Raw genomic sequence first — 20,997 nt, forward strand, 5'->3', positions numbered from 1 at the left:
TTTCGCCATACCCATAGATTCCACGAGACATATTCCACAATGGTCTCTAGATATGACAGTTCAAGAAATTATCTAATTTCATAGTAAAAGTTGAATCTTTTGTTGTGCTTGAAAGGTCTGAGCTTCAGAGGTGCTCGAGTATGACGTCACGATCAAAGATTTCCCGCCAAAATTCATGGATATCAAAACTTAGCATATTCAGGACTAGTATTATTTAAGTTAAAACGAATCTGTAGGATTAAATATTATATATCGTATGTATATATATATATATATATATATATATATATATATATCAATCCATTTGGAGACAAAAAATAGGAAATAAGTAACAAACTTGCTCAAGAATTGCTTTCGTGTTTTATTGATATGCACGAAATTCCTTAATAAAAATCCCTCTACCATTGAGGATTGAATAAAAAGTATAAGTAAGGTTTTCAGATAGTCGTACTGGGTAAAGTAAACTAGTCAGCTGAGGCCTTCATTTGGTGTAAACAAAATAAAAAAAATATCAAAATGTTTCCCTGTCCTTTTATATCTTAGCCTCACATGTAAAGCAAAATGTACAAATAATTCAGCGCACTCTGTGGATCTTCTGGTGTGTTTTCAGATTACCACTTGCATTAAACCCTTTTCCACATTCGGAACACTCGAACGGCTTTTCTCCTGAGTGAATCCTCTGGTGTTTCTTCAGAGAACCCCTTTCACTAAATCTTTTTCCACACTCGGAACACTCGAATGGCTTTTCTCCTGAGTGAATCCTCTGATGTTTCTTCAGAGAACCACTTTCACTAAATCTTTTTCCACACTCGGAACACTCGAACGGCTTTTCTCCTAAGTGAATCCTCTGGTGTTTCTTCAGAGAACCACTTTCACTAAATCTTTTTCCACACTCGGAACACCCGTACGGCTTTTCTCCTGAGTGAATCCTCTGGTGTATCTTCAGATGAACACTTTGATTAAACCTTTTTCCACACTCAGAACACTCGAACGACTTTTCTCCTGAGTGAATCCTCTGGTGTGTCTTCAGATGACCACTTTGATTAAACCTTTTTCCACACTCGGAACACCCGTACGGCTTTTCTCCTGAGTGAATCCTCTGGTGTATCTTCAGATGAACACTTTGACTAAACCTTTTTCCACACTCGGAACACTTGAACGGCTTTTCTCCTGAGTGAATCTTCTGGTGTTTCTTCAGATGACCACTTGCATTAAACCTTTTTCCACACTCGGAACACTCGAACGGCTTTTCACCTGAGTGAATCCTCTGGTGTGTCTTCAGATGACCACTGCGATTAAACCCTTTTCCACACTCGGAACACTCGAACGGCTTTTCTCCTGAGTGAAACCTCTGATGTTTCTTCAGAGAACCACTTTCACTAAATCTTTTTCCACACTCGGAACACTCGAACGGCTTGTCTCCTAAGTGAATCCTCTGGTGTTTCTTCAGAGAACCACTTTCACTAAATCTTTTTCCACACTCGGAACACCCGTACGGCTTTTCTCCTGAGTGAATCCTCTGGTGTATCTTCAGATGAACAATTTGATTAAACCTTTTTCCACACTCAGAACACTCGAACGACTTTTCTCCTGAGTGAATCCTCTGGTGTATCTTCAGATGACCACTTTGATTAAACCTTTTTCCACACTCGGAACACCCGTACGGCTTTTCTCCTGAGTGAATCCTCTGGTGTGTCTTCAGATGACCACTTTGATTAAACCTTTTTCCACACTCGGAACACTTGAACGGCTTTTCTCCTGAGTGAATCCTCTGGTGTTTCTTCAGATCACCACTTGCATTAAACCTTTTTCCACACTCGGAACACTCGAACGGCTTTTCACCTGAGTGAATCCTCTGGTGTGTCGTCAGATGACCACTGTGATTAAACCTTTTTCCACACTCGGAACGCTCGAACGGCCTTTCTCCTGATTCAGTTCTTTGGATTTCCTTCAACTTATCACTGTCAGCAAATCTTTTCCTACTCTCTGAACACTCCAACAGTTCTTTTCCACTGTGTATTAACATATGTTGATTTAGGATATCAGCAGATTCACACTTGTAATCACACTGCGAACACTCAGTATTATATTCATCACATGCTGGCGAATGCAGCGTCTCATGAGACGCCTTTTCCGGGATCTGCGGCGCCTCTTCTCGCAAAGATTGTTTGGTTGAGCCACTACTGCTGCTGGTTCCTCGCGTGGAGCATGTTGGCGGCGTGTAAGTGCGAATATGCTTTCTGAACACTTTTAGGGGACGCATTAGATCTTTCGAGGTGTAGACTAAGCCAGACCATTCGCACTGTCGATCTGAAACAGAATCCAGACATGGGGAAAGTGCATACATTATCAAAGAAAATAGATGAACTGACAGCAGTTAAACCATCATTATATGTATATGTACATATTCACATACATACATATCAAATTCACAAATATATATATATATATATATATACATATATATATATAAATATATATATATACATAAATGTATATATACAAATACACACACACGAGTGCATCCAAATGTCTATGTATGTATACACACACACGTGTGTGTGTGTGTGTACATATTTGAATACATTGATGTAATAGATGTGCAGACATACATATGTACATACATCTAATACACTTATGCACATGCACATGCTCACACACACACACACGTTGGAATTATAGTAAGCTTAGTTACGGATTATTTATCCTTACAATATCAATCTATATCATCTCAAATTCATTCCAACAATTTCTGAATACACTTTCCCTTCAGAATGGGAAATAAGGTTTTGAAACGTATTTGCGCACCTTTTACGTCTTTCTTCGATGATTTCCACTTGGATGGCTCTCTCGATAGACCAAGATCCTTCCCGAAATCGTCTCCGTACCAGCACATCAACTCGCTACCCCTGTTCACAATTATTTTGGCATTATTTTGCCCTTGTTTGTCTGTATCTTTAAATATCAATAAGCACGTTATGACAGGTGTATGGTTAGGAAAAGTTGACTTCACTACTGAATTATACTGACCTGCTAATTGCAGAGTCCGTCTTGTAGTAGATCTGCCCCTTGTACTGAAATACAGACAGGTTGGTCTCAGCTTCAGTCCTTGAACAGTTGACGTAACGCATCCAGTTACTAATTGCACTGTCTACAGCATCAATGCATGTATTCCTTGTTCCAGCACCTCGAATCTGGAAAGTACAGGAAGGTGAAGAAATTTTCAACTACTTGCGTAAGTGGATTTCCTCTAAAAATATTTGGTGGTTTGTAGAAAACCGCTGAAAAATCATTCTGCAATACATTTATCTGATATGTTTTAGGCCACAGAATACACTAACCTTCCACCCATAGCCAGATTCTTTGCCGGCATCCGGATGGCCAGATAGGACACGGCCCTCATACGGACCAAACACAAGATGGGCTGGGAGATGAGCATTGGTCCACACGCCTTTTGCTGCCCCCTTCACTTTCGAGTCGTACACAGTGAGGGGCCAAGGGGCTGTGAGGCGAGCACGATCTTTCTCGCTGCCGTCTCGAACAACCTGCCCAAACATACCATTGGGATGATAACGCTATTTGAAAATGTGTGCGTGTGCATGTGTCTATGATCATCATCAGTTATGCTTGTGACTAGTTAAATTTTCACACCAGTTAAATTTTCATTCTTACGGGGTTATCCAGAATAAGGAACAATGGGTGGTACGGACACTCTCCCTCTTTCTCTTCTTCACAGTCTGCGCAATCTGCAAACAAAAAGAATTCATGGTATCTGAATCTATCTACCTCATGTACAATCCTAAGTGTACAACTATCATATACAATTTTATAAAGTGATGAAATGAAAATAATTCAAAATTATGAAATACACGCAACGACACCTATGAAGATATAACAAACGCTTTTTCTTACAAATAAAATCATCATCTTTAGTAACGTTCTCTTCATAAAACAGCTTCCTTTTGCTCCTACGTCTTGGGTACCGCGTCTTGGACTCTCCTGAAAAATAGCTGTTTCCCAGGTCCTCTTCATCTGATCCTACACCAAGCGTTTTAGTCTCAGCTGGAAGCTCTTTCACTGTTTCCATCTCTGTATCTGTTGCCAAGTGTGACATGGGACCGGGAAAGATCCCCTTGTCCTCTGGCTTAACATTTTCTGCAGCGGAAGCTCCACTTGACTTGTCGACTGTTGTTGGCATTATCTGGAAGATTAAACAATTTTCAAAGAACATTTTTTCATTTGTAATAAAGCATAAATATATTAGGATGACTCGGCTTGGCGACGCTGCAAATAGTCAATAAAAATTCATATCACTCCTAAATAAACATAGTTCTACACGAGAAGTTACAAAATTGAGTTACGATGGACTTTCTCAGAAAAAGTGACTTGGAGAAGAGTGTCTTTGGCCCATGCATACGTAAACGTATGGTTGTAGCCAACCCCCGAAACCTGCAGCGTGGCATACTTCCCCCAGGTTAGGTCGAGGTCCATTAGCTGTGTCCTCAGCACCTCACGTCAGCTGCCTCTCGAACACTAATGATTGGATGAGAACGGACAGCTCCCGGCTCGCTTATTGGACAGCAGTTTCCCCTCGCTTCCGGTAGCTGACACAGCTTAGCACTACTTCAGCTCCGGCGCCCGGACTGAGATCAGCACTCACTGATCCTCCAGCAGAGCAAGACCACAACAGCAAGCAAACAGGCCTACCTAGGCCTTAGCCGTCGGGGGAGCCGCCCCGGCTCTCCCCGTCGATCTCCAGCACCCAGACATACCTGTAGGCACTCACACCCACACCAATCACTCCTTAGAGAGATGATCGACACCAGACAAATGGTGGATGCAAATCCATTGCCATACGGTATCCAATATTCACTTTACGTTATTGCTCGTGGCACACTTGCCAAATAGACAATATCTGCCGTAGTCTGCACAACCCATGCTTAAAAACTATGCTCCAGGACTCCTGCATTTCTATGCCCAGACAAAAACAGAAGCGGACACGGAATCTGGATAAAAAAAAAAAAGGGAGGACATCACGCAAACACATAGACAAAGGCACGAAGACAAACCTTGGCAGTGTCCTTTGCACCTGCTACCAACTTGGCTGGAGTCCACAACGGTATAACATCTACTTGGTCTACACTGAGTGGCGCATCATTGTAGTTCTCAATCCTTCTGGCCCAAGCTGGAGCACTCCACTCTGCCTTCCTCTTATGACCGCCTCTTCTTCCACTGCCTACGCTTCCATTCTTGCTTGCATACCTGCAACAACAATTAACCTCTATTATATTAGCTTCCAGCAAAAGCAATGTACATGCATCCTCATTCACTATGCAAACTGGAGTCGTCGCCCTACCTGCTAGATCGCTCCTTCTCGGGCGTCCACTCGTCGTCTCCATCATAGTCGAGGACTCGAGCTGGCCTGGCTGTGGGCGCGACAAACCCGTTGCATCGCTTCCTCTGTTGTCGCAGGACAAACTCCGGGAGCTTGGGGTCCAGTCCTGAAAGTGCGCTGCAGTTGTTTAAGAGATTTTGAAGAAGAAATGTGTATGAGCCGGTGATGAAGGAAATCCCAGGATCCAGTGAAGCATTTTAGTAATACCGTGATTGTAATGAGCATGTTTAGGAGTTTTTACATTATGCACAAGGGCATGCGCGCGTTTCTGATGTATATGTGGATGTCTGCGCATAAGTTTTTGTGTGGGAAAGGGGGTATGTATACAAATGAATGGAACATAATAATTATATAAATACCACATATTCACAGCTACGCTTTTCCAGGCAATGTATTTGCTAACCCTCCGCTTCCGTAGGTAAAGGTAACCAACGAGTCTTACATGGACGCTAAAAGCCTTCGAGATTTTGTGTTTCCTTATCCTTCTCTTACCTGTACTCTCTACAATTTCCTTTTTTCACAAACTCTTCTGCCTCTCGGCACTCCAACAAAACCCAACACATCACCTCTTATTTTCTACAAAGATGGAGCTCCATCTTGCCAGAATGCCCGAGTCGGAGACTATCTACGAAAGACAGGAAACATGCTATCTAACGCATTCTAAAAAATGTGAGCTCCCCGGTCGTCTACCAGCGCCATCCGTTGACTCGACGCCCAACTAAACATCCGACGTCGTTCAGTGGGGGTGTGCTCACTCGGGTTCATGTTCTTGGTCAGTTCAGACTTATTCAGAGGGGGTTGCGAATAGCTTATTTACTAAAAAATATATATATATATATATATATATATATATTCATATCGTATCATGACTTTGTAGTAGCATTTATTTTCTTCATATAATTCTTTCGCCCCTCCCAGCCCGAAGCTACCCATTCGGCAATTTGGGGCCGGTTAACAACTGTAAATTGGTAGTTAATACATGCACGACGTTCATACGTTGTATACAACATGCCATATACAGGACACATTAAACCACGTGGCACAATGAACTTATAGGCCTACAGTCACATAACATTAGTGACATATAATGTATATGATATTGCAAAACATGCATCAATACATAGAAATTGAGTATGATAAATTATAGAAAATGATTACAATATCTTTATTAGAATAATAGCAAAACCTTTACAAATAAATGGCCGAAATACACATTATTATTTCAATTCTTCGCAATGCGACCGCATGATTTTGAGATTAATTTCCTCATTAACAGGTTTTTATGTTTGTTTAGGGAACTGTCCCCTAACCCCCTTTCCTAGGAGCTGCCTGGAATGCATCTGCTACGCCTTTTATACTCTGGCTAGGAGCTCGAAAGAGGCCACCCGTCGTTATCCTGTTAAAATTTGAACTTATTTTACTTTTTCTATATTTCTGTTTGTTCCTACTATGCAGATCTACAAAGTAATGAGCATTGTTCAATCGATATATATATTGATTTGGGTGATAACTATAATCTATCTCAAAATCAACCTGACACAATTTTTTCACTCTATTAATGTCAAATCTATCGTCAGCTTAAGACAAATTGTAGATTAAGGCTTGCATTATAATATTAAGTAGAATTGTGGCCTCTACTTTTTTAGACGGGCGTCATGACTTGACACCTTTACCAATCAAAATAATTTCTTGTGATCCAATTTATATCTTGCTTATGTCAATCTAAACATCACATATCTTAGCTTATATCTAAAAAAAAAAAAAAAAAAAAAAAAATATTACAAACCTTTCTTTTTCCTTGGCCAAAAATCTGAAATATAAGTTGTTTATTCTCTTCTTTTTGCTTTTTACTAGCAGAACAAGGATAAGACTTTCCTGGCATTGTCGGAACTGCCATTCCAATTTTCGCGCTTCTATGTAAACAAACAGACGGTATGAGATGACGTCACGAGATGCTCACTAACGCCATCTATTGCGCCGACGCCGCATTACTCACAGGATTTTGCTTGACTTTCCGGTCTTTCGTAGATAGTCTTTGTTGGTAACAAAAGGGGCGTCGGGGTTGAGTCCATGCAAATGACAAGCATTTTGCACACGGCTTGTTTATCCCCTGTTGCTATTAGCGTATTAATGATTATCACATGAGCGCAAACAGTTTCTGCTAATTTGGGAGCATTAAGCTACGGCCAGGGAAATTAAGGCAAAAAATATCGTGTGAGTGTGCCCTTTGGGGGGGGGGGGTGGCAAGCCAGACCTAGAGGGGTTCAAACAGAGTTTTAGGGAGTAATTTCCTTTTCAGTGGATACCCATATTTTCTTTTAAGAATTGGCACATCTCTACGGCCTCACTTAAGAAAATCCGTTTCCGGTAAATAACCGATGGAAGTGAAATGCACATTCGAAGCGACACAACTCACCGAAGTCTTTCATCGCTTTGTAGTTTCTCAGGATATTCTCGAAGCGATTCTTCTCGATCTCTGGGAAGGAGAGTCATTCTTCCGTCGAAAACAGTTGGTTTACGTCCTCAGCCATCGCACTTATGCGGCCGAGAAGTCTAAATGTTCCCTGAACCCAATGTCGAAAGGATCAGCGGATGCCGAGGCTCGGACTGAGCCGATTCACTTGGAGCCTCGGGCTGCGTGGAGCCGTGACGTCATCATGACGTTTTGTTTTCGTCATACTCATGAATTATAGCATTGATAATTACAGAATATCATCTTTTTATATAGGTAAATTAAGCGAGTAGGCAAAGAAGGCCCCTCAATCATAAGATACGCCTTGATTTTTGTTGCTGTTGAAGATTAAGCCTCTGAGTTGCATGGGCGTGACGTCACGACCAATCCGTTCGCGAGAATCCACCTAAAGATTTCCCGCCAAAAGTCATTGCGTTCGGGATCGCTTTCAAGGAAGTCATTACTTCAACAGGTATTATCATTGATATTTGCTGTTCTCATCAGAAAAAAAACACGAAATTACAAATTACATCTGTAAGAGGACAAAGAGAGCTCAATGCTATCAAAAATATATCAAGGCGTGAGGCACGGGCAGCCTAGCTGAAGACTTCGTAGCACATTAGTCTTCCATTTATATTTTCCAGACTTTCTTTAGTCATTCTTGAATTTCAGATTTATGTTTAAGACAATCTATTTATCAGAAACGCGATTACTGTGTAAATATTTCACATAATTCAACCTATCAAAGTAAAAGTAAAGACAGATTAATGGTTAACCTCACTATTTTCATTTATATATTTATTTTTTTTTTATTCTTTCTTTCTGTATTTATTCTTTACTGTTGTAAATGATGCAATCTCACTTTTTAATGGAAGTCTTAGTAGGCAGTGTCACAGAAATAGATTTGTGAGGCAGTAATTAAATGCATCGTTTGATTCGTGTAATATTATCTTTGTAGAATATTGCGAGTTTGAATTTTGTTGTAAGTTTCCAGTGATTAAATTTTCTTTGATTATACGATTATTCGTATGATTTATTATAGAAAACGATTCTAATTTTGTTTCATTTTTTTGCTGCTGGCATTTTTTATTGGAAATATCTTAGTATGTGGACTATGTTATGTGAAACGTATGTGTGTATAGGCTGATGTAGAAGTGAATGAATTTATATTTGTCATTATGAGTCAGATATCCTGTTTATCCAGTGAAATAAGTTGAAATATGTGATATGGCCAAGACGTTACCGCGTTTTCCCGCCAAATTTACCCAGGCAACAAGTAGCCCCGCCCCTTGCAGCATCTGTAATTAAGAAAGAATATGGTTATACCGGAAGGTTGAGTTTTGAGTCGATCACCGATAGCAAGAGATATATTGACAGTAAGAATGGGATTTAAATATGCATTGACTAATTATTGATAATAGCCCATTTGTACAAATGTTTCCCATCCTTGAAGCTGATTGGTTCACGCACGAGCAGCGCTTAGTTCTGATTGGTCTTCCTATAATCTGTATTATGTTTGGCTGGGAGAGCCTGGGCAAGGCGCCACCACCAGCTCGAACAGGTTTTTTTGTTGACTGACACGCTCATTGAAATTGCGTTTGTGCTTTGACATTCTTGAATAACGCCAGTATTTCTGGGGAAGAGCTGGCAATTAAAGTGCTAAAGGATTGTTGCAGTCACAGTGGTAACCCCAAGGACTTCGGTGTAGTCTGGGAAAGAGCGCTGGCGTTGGGCTTGCTGCCTTGCAGAGTGATTTTCTACCCTCACGTGATCATCGCATTGGTTGGTGTTTATTAGTATACTGTATTTGCCTTTATAAGAATAGTCATGTGCCATTATTTCCATGTAGGTGTAATCTATGTCAAGTGCTGATACCTGATATGTTTTACATAAGCGGAATTGTCTCGCATAGATGCAAGGGTGCAGGCTGTCTAGCTGTCCTGAGATGTACCTGTCGTGACGTGCCTGTGGTGATGTGAAGTGTCAGTGTTACCTGCTTTGGGATACGATGTACGTATTTTATGTTTGTGTATTGAATTTGCTACTTATGTTAGCCATTTTGAAATTATCTGTATATTAGGTGAGCTGCATTTCAGTACATAGCAATGGTATCTATTTGTTTGCAGCTCGAATGTCTCCTCCAAGAAAGGTTTAAACCGTGTGCAAGAATCCAAGAGACAATTCTTGAAGCCCTTATTGCTGCAGGCAGTGTAGACACATTGTACTGGTGGCCCCACAGTGTGACGTATTCTGTAGTTGGAGATACTGGGGGCTACAATGTTCGAGACGTGGAAAGTGCTGATAAATGAAGACGCATTTCTTGTCTTGCTGCCGCATATATATTGAACCAATATCTTGTATCAGTTATCTGTTTTAGATCAATGTTTTTCATTGTTTTCCTCGTGTTGTAAAATTTCAAATTATGGCAATGACTATATCAATATATTTTTGTCTAGATCTATTTATCTATCTATCTATATCTACATAACTTTCGATCTATCTATATGTATATTTATTGTATATATTTTTTCGAGGGTGTGCATTGCTCCAAATTTTAACAAACACTTTAAAGTATGTAATTAAATCGACCGGACAACCAATTATATTTGTGCTTCCCTTCAGGTGATCCCTGTTGCAGGCTGCGCCGTGAGACTTCCAACTAAACGTTTTGTCCCCGTGACAATGCACCTTTGATGTCATTTCCAAGATTAAGGAAAATGTAGCATTCTTTAATACCACACATCAATTTAATCACATAAATACAAGATATATTGTCGGCCAACATACTGCTCTGTGTTACACTATACCATTATCTACTGGAAGGTACTGGAGGAGGTGGTTGGAATTTCATGATTATGGAGAGATAAAGTGCAGGTATGCAAGCAAAGGGAAGCGTGTGCGGTGGAAGAAGAGGCGGTCACAAGAGGAAGGCAGAGTGGAGTGCTCCAGCTTGGGCCAGGAGTGTGAAACTACGACCAAGTAGATGCTATACCGTTCTGGACTCCAGCCAAGTTGGTGGCAGCTGCAAAGGGCATATTCAGACATGCATATACACAGAAATCAATGCATATTTGTCTATCTGATAGATATACATTTATGTGTCAATCTGAACGGTTGATATGCACGTCTAAATATATGCATATCCGTATATAAGACCATTCATAGGGTTGGACCTCGCAAAATCTTAACAAACCTACTGCAAGTATATGTCGCTGTCGACTCCTGCCAAGTCAGTGGCAGCTGCAAGGGGCGCTGTCAAATTTTCACTATTATTGTCTCTAAACGTCCTGGTAATAAAACGTTCTCATTCAAAGTCTTAGTTGAGTCGTTCTATACTTCTATATTTTTTTTCAATCATTGCACAGTAGTAATATGGCAACACTAGAATGCAGTTTAATGATTTGAAAGGTATGATATATCGTTTTATATAAAATTAAAAATGCAAGCTATTAGTTACAGACAAATATACAGATAGGCAGATAGAGAGAGAGAGAATATACAGAGAATGAAGGACAGACTCACTATAGCATACTGCATAGCATGCCATGCGGCGCGGACCCGGACCACGTGGCATGCTATGCAGTATGCTATATCGTAGGTGCCGAGCGATATAGCATACTGCATAGCATGCCACATGGACCGGGTCCTCACCGCGTGGTTGGACCACGTGGTCCGTTCGCGCCCGCTTGCGCCCACTGGTCAGAATATAAGGGTGGCCGACCTCTTTTCTTTTAACTTTGCTTGCTTGACCCAAGCTCTCATTCTCATACTCTCGGCGAGCTTGCCCGTAGTCGGCCGTACCACCTCGTTGGTGTGTAGGCCGGACACCAGCACCAAGAGCCGTATCGCGTTCCTTTCATACTAGTGTTCTTAAATAAAAGTGCACAGCTACATCAGTGTATCTCTACCGCCACCAGTAATTCAATAAATCCATATAGGAGGATTTAGAGCCTTTTATACTCACACACACACACACATGGACAGATAGAACGACAGACAGGCAGTCAGAGAGAGAAAAAACGAAACGAGAAAGAGGGCACAAGGAGGGAGAACGGAGAGCAAAATCTAATGGAAAATGAGAAAAAAGAGATACCATAGACCCAGTCAGCCACAAAAAAATAAAAATCATGAATAAATGATAAAAAATGATAAAAATAAGACAGGATCACTGAAACAAGACGGAAAGAGGAAGAGTTGAAACCGATAAACGAGGATGAAGCAAGGCAAATTGATGAGGCGAGTCTCAAGTGAGTGAGCGGGAGTAAGGAAAAGCAAATATGCAATCTTATGCTTGTTTGTTGTGGCGAAAGGGGAGGCGAGGTTGAGAGGTTGATAGGAGGGGAGGAGAAAAGGTAAGAAATGTGGGGGATACCCAAGAGATGGAGAACAAGGGGGGAGGGGTAGTGTGTGAGAGAGGGGGAGGGAAGGAGATAAAGATAGAGTGAGAGAGGGAAGGAGGGTGTTGTAATGATTTTCGCCATACCCATCGATTCCACGAGATATATTACACAATGGTCTCTAGATATGACAGTTCAAGAAATTATCAAATTTCATAGTAAAAGTTGAATCTTTTGTTGTTCTTGAAAGGACTGAGCTTCAGAGGTGCTCGAGTATGACGTCACGATCAAAGATTTCCCGCCAAAATTCCTGGACATCAAAACTTATTATTATTTAAGTATTAGTATTATTTAAGTTAAAACGAATCTGCAGGATTAAATATTATATATCATATGTATATATATTATATAAATCAATCCTTTTGGAGACAAAAAATAGGAAATAAGTAACAAACTTGCTCAAGAATTGCTTTCGTTTTTTTATTGATATGCACCAAATTCATTAATAACAATCCCTCTACCATTGAGGATTGAATAAAAAGTATAATAAGTAAGGTTTTCAGATAGTCGTACTGGGTAAAGTAAACTAGTCAGCTGAGGCCTTCATTTGGTGTAAAAAAAAATTAAAAAAAAATAAAAATGTTTCCCTGTCCTTTTATATCTTAGCCTCACATCTAAAGCAAAATGTACAGGTGAGACAAATAATTCAGCGCACTCTGTGGATCTTCTGGTGTGTTTTTAGATTACCACTTGCATTAAACCCTTTTCCACATTCGGAACACTCGAACGGCTTTTCTCCTGAGTGAATCCTCTGGTGTTTCTTCAGAGAACCACTTGCACTAAATCTTTTTCCACACTCGGAACATTCGAACGGCTTTTTTCCTAAGTGAATCTTTTGGTGTTTCTTCAGAGAACCACTTTCACTAAATCTTTTTCCACACTCGGAACACTCGTACGGCTTTTCTCCTGAGTGAATTCTCTGGTGTTTCTTCAGATGACCACTTTGATTAAACCTTTTTCCACACAGAACACTCGAACGACTTTTCTCCTGAGTGAATCCTCTGGTGTGTCTTCAGATGACCACTTTGATTAAACCTTTTTCCACACTCAGAACACTCGAACGGCTTTTCTCCTGAGTGAATCTTCTGGTGTTTCTTCAGATGACCACTTTGACTAAACCTTTTGCCACACTCGGAACACTCGAACGGCTTTTCTCCTGAGTGAATCCTCTGGTGTTTCTTCAGAGAACCACTTTCACTAAATCTTTTTCCACACTCAGAACACTCGAACGGCTTTTCTCCTGAGTGAATCCTCTGATGTGCCTTCAGATGACCACTTTGATTAAACCTTTTCCCACACTCGAAACACTTGAACGGCTTTTCTCCTGAGTGAAACCTCTGGTGTGTCTTCAGATGACCACTTTGACTAAACCTTTTGCCACACTCGGAACACTCGAACGGCTTTTCACCTGAGTGAATCCTCTGGTGTGTCTTCAGATGACCATTGTGATTAAACCTTTTCCCAGACTCGGAACGCTCGAACGGCCTTTCTCCTGATTCTATTTTTTGGGTTTCCTTCAACTTATCACTGTCAGCAAATCTTTTCCTACTCTCTGAACACTCCAACAGTTCTTTTCCACTGTGTATTAACACATGTTTATTTAGGATATCAGCAGATTCACACTTGTAATCACACTGCGAACACTCAGTATTATATTCATCACATGCTGGCGAACACAGCGTCTCATGAGACGCCTTTTCCGGGAACTGCGGCGCCTCTTCTCGCAAAGATTGTTTGGTTGAGCCACTACTGCTGCTGGTTCCTCGCGTGGAGCATGTTGGCGGCGTGTAAGTGCGAATACGCTTTCTGAACACTTTTAGGGGACGCATTAGATCTTTCGAGGTGTAGACTAAGCCAGACCATTCGCACTGTCGATCTGAAACAGAATCCAGACATGGGGAAAGTGCATACATTATCAAAGAAAATAGATGAACTGACAGCAGTTAAACCATCATTATATGTATATGTACATATTCACATACATATTAAATTCACAGATATATATATATACATAAATGTATATATATAATAAATATACATACAAATACACACACACACGAGTGCATGCAAATGTCTATGTATATACACACACACGTGTGTGTGTGTGTGTGTGTATGTGTGTGTACATATTTGAATACATTGATGTAATAGATGTGCAGACATACATATGTACATACATCTAATGCACTTATGCACATGCACATGCTCACACACACACACACGTTGGAAGTATAGCAAGCTTAGTTACGGATTATTTATTCTTACAATATTAATCTATATCATCTCAAATTTATTGCAACAATTTCTGAATACACTTTCCCTTCAGAATGGGAAATAAGGTTTTGAAACGTATTTGCGCACCTATTGCGTCTTTCTTCGCTGATTTCCACTTGGATGGCTCTCTCGATAGACCAAGATCCTTCCCGAAATCGTCTCCGTACCAGCACATCAGCTCGCTCCCCCTGTTCACAATTAGTTTGGCCTTGTTTGTCTGTATCTTTAAATATCAATAAGCACGTTATGACAGGTGTATGGTTAGGAAAAGTTGACTTCACTACTGAATTATACTGACCTGCTAATTGCAGAGTCCGTCTTGTAGTAGATCTGCCCCTTGTACTGAAATGCAGATAGGTTAGTCTCAGCGTCAGTCCTTGAACAGTTGACGTAACGCATCCAGTTACTAACTGCACTGTCTACAGCATCAATGCATGTATTCCTTGTTCCAGCACCTCGAATCTGGAAAGTACAGGAAGGTGAAGAAATTTTCAACTATTTGCGTAAGTGGATTTCCTCTTAAAATATTTGGTGGTTTGTAGAAAACCGCTGAAAAATCATTCTGCAATACATTTATCTGATATGTTTTACGCCACAGAATGCACTAACCTTCCATCCATAGCCAGATTCTTTGCCGGCTTCCGGATGGCCAGATAAGACACGGCCCTCATACGGACCAAACACAAGATGGGCTGGGAGATGAGCATTGGTCCACACGCCTTTTCCTGCCCCCTTCACTTTCGAGTCGTACACAGTGAGGGGCCAAGGGGCTGTGAGGCGAGCACGATCTTTCTCGCTGCCGTCTCGAACAACCTGTCCAAACATACCATTGGGATGATAACGCTATTTGAAAATGTGTGCGTGTGCATGTGTCTATGATCATCATCAGTTATGCTTGTGACTAGTTAAATTTTCACACCAGTTAATTTTTCATTCTTACGGGGTTATCCAGAATAAGGAACAATGGGTGGTACGGACACTCTCCCTCTTTCTCTTCTTCACAGTCTGCGCAATCTGCAAACAAATAGAATTCATGGTATCTGAATCTATCTACATGTACAATCCTAAGTGCACAACTATCATATACAATTTTATAAAGTAATGAAATGAAAATAATTCGAGATTATGAAATACACGCAGCGACACCTATGAAGATGTAACAAACGCTTTTTCTTACAAATAAAATCATCTTTAGTAACGTTCTCTTCATAAAACAGCTTCCTTTTGCTACTACGTCTTGGGTACCGCGTCTTGGACTCTCCTGAAAAACAGCTGTTTCCCCGGCCCTCTTCATCTGATCCTACACCAAGTGTTTTAGTCTCAGCTGGAAGCTCTTTCACTGTTTCCATCTCTGTATCTGTTGCCAAGTGTGACATGGGACCGGGAAAGATCCCCTTGTCCTCTGGCTTAACATTTTCTGCAGTGGAAGCTCCACTTGACCTGTCGACTGTTGTTGGCATAATCTGGAAGATTAAACAATTTTCAAAGTACATTTTTTTCATTTGTAATAAAGCATAAATATGTTTGGATGACTCAGCTTGGCGATGCTGCAAATAGTCAATAAAAATTCATATCACTCATTGGACAGCAGGCTCCCCTTGCTCCCGGTAGCTGACACAGCTTAGCACGACTTCAGCTCCGGCGCCCGGGCTGAGATCAGCACTCACTGATCCTCCAGCAGAGCAAGACCACAACAGCAAACAGGCCTACCCAGGCCTTAGCCGTCGGGGGAGCCGCCCCGGCTCTCCCCGTCGATCTCCAGCACCCAGACATACCTCTAGGCACTCACACCAAACACTCCTTAGAGAGATGATCGACACCAGACAAATGGCGGATGCAAATCGATTGCCATACGGTATCCAACACTCGCTTTACTTTATTGCTCGTGGCACACTTGCCAAATAGACAATATCTGCCGTAGTCTGCACAACCCATGCTTAAAAACTTTCAACACATATGTTCCAGTTCTAGTTGCATTTCTATGCACAGACAAAAACAGAAGCGGACACGGATTCTGGATAAAAAAGGGAGGACATCACGCAAACACATAGACAAAGGCACGAAGACAAACCTTGGCAGTGCCCTTTGCACCTGCCACCAACTTGGCTGGAGTCCACAACGGTATAACATCTACTTGGTCTACACTGAGTGGCGCATCATCGTAGTTCTCACTCCTTCTGGCCCAAGCTGGAGCACTCCACTCTGCCTTCCTCTTATGACCGCCTCTTCCTCCACTGCCTACGCTTCCATTCTTGCTTGCATACCTGCAACAATTAACCTCCATTATATTAGCTTCCAGCAAAAACACTGTACATGCATCCTCATTCACTATGCCCACTGGAGTCGTCGCCCTACCTGCTAGATCTCTCCTTCTCGGGCGTCCACTCGTCGTCTCCATCGTAGTCGAGGACTCGAGCTGGCCTGGCTGTGGGCGCGACGAACCGGTTGCGTCGCTTCCTCTGTCGTTGCAAAACGAACTCCGGGAGCTTGGGGTCCAGTCCTGAAAGTGCGCCACAGTTAAGAGATTTTGGAGAGGAAATGTGTATGAGCCGGTAATGAAGGAAATCCCAGGATTCAGTGAAGCATTTTGGTAATACCGTGATTGTAATGTGCGTGTTTAGGAGTCTGCATTTTCCATAAGGGCAAGCGCGCGTTTCAGATGTATATTTGGATGTCTGCGCATAAGTTTTTGTGTGGGGAAGGGGGTATGTGTGCATATGAATGGAAAACAATAATTATATAAATACCACATATATTCACAGCTACGCTTTTCCAGGCAATGTATTTGCTAACCCTCCGCTTCCGTAGGTAACCAACGAGTCTTACATGGACGCTAAAAGCCTTCGAGATTTTGTTTCCTTATCCTTCTCTTAGCTGCACTCTCTACAATTTCCTTTTTTCACAAACTCTTCTGCCTCTCGGCACTCCAACAAAACCCAACACACCACCTCTTATTTTCTACAAAGATGGAGCTCGTAGACCTCCCTGGCGATGCGCCATCTGTCAATGATCGAACAGCCACTCGGAGCTCCATCTTGCCAGAATGCCCGAGTCGGAGAATGGGAGTCGTGAGTCTGGCCTGGCGGTGGCCTTCCGTTGCCGCCCCGCAGGTCCCGTGGACCTTGGTAACCAAAGACTATCTACGAAAGACAGGAAACATGCTATCTAACGCATTCTAAAAAATGTGAGCTCCCCGGTCGTCTACCAGCGCCATCCGTTGACTCGACGCCCAACTAAACATCCGACGTCGTTCAGTGGGGGTGTGCTCACTCGGGTTCATGTTCTTGGTCAGTTCAGACTTATTCAGAGGGGGTTGCGAATAGCTTATTTACTAAGAAATAGAATATATATATATATATATATATATATATATATATATAATTCATATCGTATCATGACTGTAGTAGCATTTATTTTCTTCATATAATTCTTTCGCCCCTCCCAGCCCGAAGCTACCCATTCGGCAATTTAGGGCCGGTTAACAACTGTAAATTGGTAGTTCATACATGCACGACATACATACGGCGTATACAACATGCCATATACAGGACACATTAAACCACGTGGCACAATGAACTTATAGGCCTACAGTCACATAACAGTGACATATAATGTATATATTGCCAAACATGCATCAATACATAGAAATTGAGTATGATGAATTAAAGAAAATTATTACAATATCTTTATTAGAATAATAGCAAAACCTTTACAAATAAATGGCCGAAATACACATTATTATTTCAATTCTTCGCAATGCGACCGCATGATTTTGAGATTAATTTCCTCATTAACAGGTTTTTATGTTTGATTAGGGGACTGTCCCCTAACCCCCTTTCCTAGGAGCTGCCTGGAATGCATCTGCTACGCCTTTTATACTCTGGCTAGGAGCTCGAAAGAGGCCACCCGTCGTTATCCTGTTAAAATTTGAACTTATTTTACTTTTTCTATATTTCTGTTTGTTCCTACTATGCAGATCTACAAAGTAATGAGCATTGTTCAATCGATATATATGTTGATTTGGGTGATAACTATAATCTATCTCAAAATCAACCTGACACAATTTTTTCACTCTATTGATGTCAAATCTATCGTCAGCTTAAGACAAATTGTAGATTAAGGCTTGCACTATAATATTAAGTAGAATTATGGCCTCTACTTTTTTAGACGGGCGTCATGACTTGACACCTTTACCAATCAAAATAATTTCTTGTGATCCAATTTATATCTTGCTTATGTCAATCTAAACATCACATATCTTAGCTTATATCTAAAAAAACATAAATATTACAAACCTTTCTTTTTCCTTGGAAAAAAATGAAATATAAGTTGTTTATTCTCTTCTTTTTGCTTTTTACAAGCAGAATGAGACTTTTTTAGCATTGTCGGAACTGCCATTCCAAATTTCGCGCTTCTATGTAAACAAACAGACGGTATGAGATGACGTCACGAGATGCTCACGGTGGGTAGGGTAGGGGGGTGAGTGGATGGATGAGATCTGTGGGTGGGTAGGGGGGTGAGTGGATGGATGGATCTGTGGGTGGGGTAGAGAGGTGAGTGGATGGATGGATCTGTGGGTGGAGTAGGGGGGTGAGTGGATGGATGGATTCTGTGTAGATGAGAGTGGGGAGTGAGCCGAGGATGGATTGGATGGATGAATGAATGAATGAATGAATGAATGAATGGCTGGGTGGACAAACGTATGCATATGTGTGTGTGTATGTGTGTGTGTGTGTGTGTGTGTGTGTGTGTGTGTGTGTGTGTGTCTGTGCGTGTGCGCGTGTGTGTGTGTGTGTGTGTGTGTGTGTGTGTGTGTGTGTGTGTGTGTGTGTGTGTGTGTTTGTGTGTGCGTGTGCGTGTGCGTGTGCGTGTGCGTGTGTGTGTGTGTGTGTGTGTGTGTGTGTGTGTGTGTGTACCTGAATGGGTATGATGCACGTAAAAGGCATGTACATGTTGATATGCAACTCTACGTGTGTATTTACATTAGTTGTCTTTAAACGTTAAATTATGAACAGAAAAATCCTATCTTCTACAAAATTTCTTGAATATATCCGTACACAAATCATAAGAAATAATTCCCCATTCTTTTAGCATTTTCAAATTGACAATACACTGACAACCACACGACTCAGAATATGAATATATCGCCTTGAAGCTTCAATGAAAAAATATGGAAATCGTACACATGCCTAAAAATGATTCCAAACATAAAAAATTACTACGGACTTAAAATAAATTAATAAAGTAAAATAGATTGGAAAAATCAAAAGAATACAATAGCAATGAAAAACTAAGAAACGAATAGCAATGTTTTTAATGATGTCAGTAATATTAGTAATGATGATAACAATAATAACAATGATGATTATAATAACAATAATAATATAAGTAGTAGTAGTATAAATAATAATGGCAAAAACAATAACAGCATAACTAATAACACAATTAATGAGAAAAATGATGACCTATAGATAAAATAAATGATGATGTTGATAGTAATGATAATGATAATAACGATAATAATGATACTAATAACAATTTAATAAAACAATAAAGACTATAAAACAATAATGATAAACAACAACAACAATAACTATGATAATGATAATGATAATCCCATTTTCACTTCCTTACCTCTTTTCCTTCTTTCCTTACCCAACTTTGTCTCTAACCTTCTCTTCCTCGTCCACTCTTCCTTCTTCTTCTCTCCTCCAACTCCCTTCACACTTCCTTTTCCTCTTCTCATATTCTTTCCCTCTTTTTCCCTTTCATTCCCCTGTCCCCTCTTCTCTCCCTTCCTGTCCCGGTTTATCCACTTTAATACCTATTCCTTCCCTTTTTCTCCCATTGCATATCTCTGCTTTTTCCACTTCCTCTTTTATCCTCATCCATCTTTCTCTTAGTCTTCCTCTCCCCTGTTTCCTCCTTCTCCTTCGTGCTCTTCGCTCCCCCCTGCTCCTCTCCCCTCCCTCCCTCCTCCATTCTCCCTTTCCCACCTCTCCTTTCATCCTGTCCAACTAACTTCTTCTTTCTCCCACCCTTTCTCATTCCCCACTTCACTCTCTCTCTCTCTCTCTCTCTCTCTCTCTCTCTCTCTCTCTCTCTCTCTCTCTATATATATATATATATATATATATATATATATATATATATATATATATGTACACATATATATATGTATATATATATATATATATATATATATATATATATATATATATATATATATATATCTTTCCCTCTTTCTCTATTTCTTCTTCAGTCTCTTTTTTCTCCTCCGTTCTCCTTGTTCCAACTCCTCTTTCCTTCCCCTTCGTCCCTTTTCTCTTTCCTCCTTTTCCCCCTCTCTTTCTTCTCCCCTTCTATCCCTGTCCCCTCTCTCCACTGTCATTTTCTACTTTCATGCTGCTTTGTAACAGAAAAGCTATTCTCTACTGAAAGGAAGTCATCTGAACAGTTTCTCAAAATCATAAAAACAC

The 20,997-nt window shown here is 40.8% G+C and overlaps 1 long non-coding RNA gene and 1 pseudogene across 1 annotated transcript; one reads left to right on the forward strand and one right to left on the reverse strand.

Moving 5' to 3' along the window:
• Window positions 1-346: 346 nt before the first annotated feature.
• LOC113815551 (zinc finger protein 208-like) overlaps window positions 347-20,997 on the reverse strand; it is a 26,976-nt pseudogene continuing 6,325 nt past the window's right edge.
• LOC113807629 (uncharacterized) lies at window positions 8,705-10,431 on the forward strand. The gene is made up of 3 exons (XR_003475911.2): window positions 8,705-9,629; window positions 9,760-9,857; window positions 9,974-10,431. It is a non-coding gene; the product is annotated as an uncharacterized lncRNA (long non-coding RNA).

This window comes from Penaeus vannamei, chromosome 30 (genome assembly GCF_042767895.1).
Source record: "Penaeus vannamei isolate JL-2024 chromosome 30, ASM4276789v1, whole genome shotgun sequence".
NCBI classification, from domain to species: domain Eukaryota; kingdom Metazoa; phylum Arthropoda; class Malacostraca; order Decapoda; family Penaeidae; genus Penaeus; species Penaeus vannamei.